This window comes from Schistocerca piceifrons, chromosome 3 (assembly GCF_021461385.2).
Source record: "Schistocerca piceifrons isolate TAMUIC-IGC-003096 chromosome 3, iqSchPice1.1, whole genome shotgun sequence".
NCBI classification, from domain to species: domain Eukaryota; kingdom Metazoa; phylum Arthropoda; class Insecta; order Orthoptera; family Acrididae; genus Schistocerca; species Schistocerca piceifrons.
In genome coordinates this window covers 850,342,823-850,347,389 of record NC_060140.1, presented here as the reverse complement: position 1 = coordinate 850,347,389, position 4,567 = coordinate 850,342,823, and the positions used below count along the sequence as shown (strand labels likewise).

The following is a 4,567-nucleotide window of genomic DNA, read 5'->3' as shown; positions in this document are numbered from 1 at the left end:
TAGGTTTAAGTAGTTCTAAGTTCTAGGGGACTGATGACCTCAGATGTTGAGTCCCATAGTGCTCAGAGCCATTTGAACCATCTGGCTTCTGTACAAATTGTAAATATCCTGTTTTTTTTTTTTTAATTCCTAAGAGACCAAACTGCTGAGGTCGTCAATCCCTAGACTTATACACTACTTAAACTAACTTAAGCTAAGAACAACACACACACCCAAGCCCGAGGGAGGAATCGAACTCTGGCGGGAGGGGCCGCGCAGTCCGTGACATGGCGCCTTAAAGGTCTTTTAGTATTGGAGGTTGGAGGGAAGCTGCGGGGGGGGGGGGGGGGGGGGGGGGTAGGGGGTAAAAATCGTAGAGCAAGACCAAGAGATGAATACACTAAGCAGATTCAGAAGGATATAGGTTGCAGTAGTTACTTGGAGATGAAGAGGCTTGCACAGTTCTCGTGCGCAGATCTCGTATTTTGCTAATAAAAGCGAGTGGCATCCCGTTTAAACACATCACTTCAAAAATTTTATTATTTACACAATACCAGTCCTGTGCTAACACTTCATTATAGCCTCAAGATAACGGATTCACGACCTACGAGCTATTTTCTGCGCAGAGGACGAGTGCAGCTTAGTAAACATTATCCAGAACTCGTGCATTCCACTCAGGGCGGTGGAAGCAACTAGGCACCTCGCGTGTACTGCAATCTTAGGACCAAACAGAACCCTGACACGTCATCCGTGGTAACACAGAGGAGGTATGAAGGGAGGAAATTTTCTAAGGAAGAGATTTATCATAGATACACAAATCGCTGTCGTTATCTCTCTCTTTCAATTGCCGTAATGTTCAACAGCTCGTTCGTAGTGCCTGCCACTGGAGATTGATAACCATCTCTGTAAAAGGACATGTGACAAATTGCATTAGTTTTCTTCGGATCGTCTGAGGTCTTTCCGAACAGATACGTCTAGGACTTCTACAGGTGCCTCCGTTTCCAGTGCTTGGTTACAGGTAGTGTAATCGAACAGTATTGGTTCTTTTCGCCTGTTTATGCACAGCAATATGTTACGTGTGTTAAAGTTGCGGGTCAACTTGTAGTCATTGTACCACTGCTAGACTCTCTTCAGCGCTTCCTGTACTCATCTGGTGCTGTATAACTTCTCTACACACAACAGAACCGTCTCCCGGAGCTTCCAGGTTGTTGCTACACTTGCTAAATCCAGAGCATGGTTGTCAGTCTTTCCTTTTTGCCGTAATTCTTGTTGCTGAAAGTCTGTGGTACTTGTTGTTGAGAGTCTGTGTACTTATCGAAAAAAATTATAACCTCCCCACCACAAGGCGGTGTCGGATCCAACACGTTTGTTTTCGTTTGCACAGGAAACAGCGCTAGTGTGTGTTACATATGTAAACCAAATGACCCTGATTTATAAGGGGAAAAAGTTTTTTTAGTCAAGTGTCGTGTACGACACAGTCTTGTGGCATGTGTCCTGGTATTTCACCTTGAGACAGAAAAGTTAATCATCTTTCTCCGATGTCTGCCACGAGGTGGATAATTTTTCTGTTGCTTCCAGGATTTATTATTTCGATCGATATTACATTATGACGACTTCATTGTGGTGGTTGCTGTGTGTAAGATGCTGAGCATTGTTTCTCAAGGTAAAGTCGTAACTGAAGCGGCTTCTCCCCAGGTCAATACAATTGTAGGAGTTACCACGTAACTGATTCAGATCATCTGATCACTTGATATGTTGAGACAGGTAATCATATCATTTGAGTGACTTTGAGCAGAAACGCAGAACACGAAAATTCATTATGTCCATAATTACAGTAATAACAAAAAAACTTTTCATAAATACCATTATGTTTCCACACTGCCTCTTATGTTTCTAATGTAATTACACATTTGTTTGAATTTCAGTAGTATTTAATTTAGCATCCGAATGATTTAAAATGTTCGACGAGGATGGGATTCGAACCCACGCGTGCAGAGCACATTGGATTAGCAGTCCAACGCCTTAACCACTCGGCCACCTCGTCCTTATGCCCGGAGCTCTTTACAAAGAATTATGATCAGAACGTCTCTTCTGTAACGTGAATAAACCATGTAGGTAGTAATTGGTCTGTTACGTACCGTTCTTGAACTCTTTCCTTGTCTAATCATACACGTCTCTTGTCATTAAAAGCGATGCTGTGTCTGTTTAGCACTTCTAGATTTTGGCCACGTGTTTTGCTGGATGCCCCAGAAGAAGACGGTTATCGGTCTGTTGCTGACGGACTAAATTTGCTGTTAGGAAGGACACGGGCCAGTCGGCCTTGCGCGTGCGCAGGTTGGCAGCCCTGACCGTCAGCTGACGGCGCTTTGGCGGGAGGGGCCGGCCACGCGTCCGCAGCCAATCAGAGCGCGCCGGCCGTGGGCCGCGGTCCGCAGCACGCATGATGCGTCAGGCGGAAGCGCGAACGCACGCACCAAGGTCAGCCGAGCGTTCGTTGACGGCTTGCCCCCCACGGCTCTGGAACGACATTCCTACGCGTGCTGTGGCTTCACCGAAACTTGAAACAAAGCTCTGTGAGACCTGTTCTTAATAGTTCGATCCTACCTGCGTTCACCCGGTATTAAAGGAAGTCATGGTTCTGTTGAGGCGGTACATCGTTCGGCGTTAAATGCTGTCCTTGGCCAGTTCCAACCTAACGGACATTTGAGGTTTATGTACTTCCGACCATACGAACAGTAGACACCTTGTCAAAATAAAGTTTCGAATTAATCTTTTTGTCTGCTTGCGGGTACGTGTCTTCAGTCCTGGCACACATTTAAATCCCCGCGCTACAAGAACTGCGGCAAGCTGCTGAAGAAGCCGAAATAGAGCGGGCCAGAAGACGAGCTGCTGCATTCTATTTTGGGTCCCCTAATGACGTGCTACGCTACTGCAGTACAACGACTTCATTGTGCGCCAGTACTGAGCATGTACCCGCAAGCAGACAAAAAATTCATCACGTGACTTTATTTTTCCGCGGTGATAATAAAAATTTCATATCTACCCTCTGAATATAACTTACGTTGTTGGCAGATCGTTGAATATAACTTACGCTGTTGGCAGATCGCTGAATATAACTTACGCTGTTGGCAGATCGCACATGACGCGAAAAATTAAGAGAAAATTTATGTTTTAAATGTATTGTCGAACCAACTGAATGTAAATAACATTACCGGGTAAGTGTGCTGACCCTCGTTTTCAAACAAACTGGACTGTACAGCAAGCGACAACGTATTTGCCTGGTATCATTTTCTGGAATGTTACACTTTCACTTATTTCGACGATGTATTTAAAACATGCCTTGACATCATCTCTTCATTTTTGATCTCTTGTTCGAACTGCTACGAATGTGTCAGATCACACTGCACCCCGGCAAGAACAGTGGCACATCTCAAAAACACAATGCTTGAGAGAAATCGCTGTGAAGAAATCTTTGAAACTTATATTTAAATGGTATAAGCGTCCTTTGAATATCAAGTAATTAATTTTGGGAGTAAATTTCATAATAGTCTGTGTTGTTGTGGTCATCGGTCCAGGGATTGGTTTCATGCAGCCCTCCATGCTACTCCATCCTGCGTTAGCCTCATCTCCAAGCAATCTACAGTCCATACAACAGTAATACGGGTATGTAATCCTGTACTCGTCGATTTATTTTTTGTAATATAATACGAATTTCGAACCTCGACCAGGAAAAATTGGTACTCACGTTAAAATAAAAAATTAAAAACAAGATCAAATTTTTATTTTAGAAAAATACAGACTACAAGATTGAAGACTCAGTGGACTCTGAAACAATGTGAATGCAGCCAAATGCTGAACATAAGGTACAACGGATATTCAAATACCTTTCATAACGGTAATGTACGAGTTTCGACACGAAAAAGCTTTCAGTTTACACATGTAAAATATCGGGACAGAAAAAATTAGGTTACATAAAACGTATCGATAACAGCCTCGTAATAATTGATACAATGAAGAAGGGGAACTTTATGTCATTATATGAAGATATAAAAATTTATACCAACCTGAAAAAAATGCAGGAAAAAGCACTCAACGACCACTGTATACAAATATACGCCATTTTCTTGGACATATGCTACCCCGTCATGACAAGCACATTTTTCTGCGATATTATTAAACACGTCACTATTAAATGTACCTGATTTCTAATTTAGTAATCATTTGACCTGAAGAGCAGCTGAACGGAATGGACAGTATCTTGAAAGGAGGATATAAGATGAACATCAACAAAAGCAAAACGAGCATATTGCAATGAGTCGAATTAAATGAGGTGTGCTGAGGTAATTAGATTAGGAAATGAGACTTTAAGCAGTGGATGAGTTTTACTACTTGGGAAACAAAACAACTGATGATGGTCGAAGTAGAGAGGATATAAAAGTTACTCTGGCTATGTAATGGAAAGCATTTCTGAAGAAGAGAAGTTTGTTAACATCGAGTATAGATTTAAAAGTCAGGAAGCCTTTTCTGATAGTCTTTGTATGGAGTGTAGCCATGTATGAAAGTGAAACATGGACGATAAATAGTTTAG

General features: G+C 42.4%; 1 non-coding gene across 1 annotated transcript; it reads right to left on the bottom strand.

Moving 5' to 3' along the window:
- Positions 1-1,941: 1,941 nt before the first annotated feature.
- Trnas-gcu lies at positions 1,942-2,023 on the bottom strand. Its single transcript has one exon. It is a non-coding gene; the product is annotated as a tRNA-Ser (tRNA).
- Positions 2,024-4,567: the final 2,544 nt, after the last annotated feature.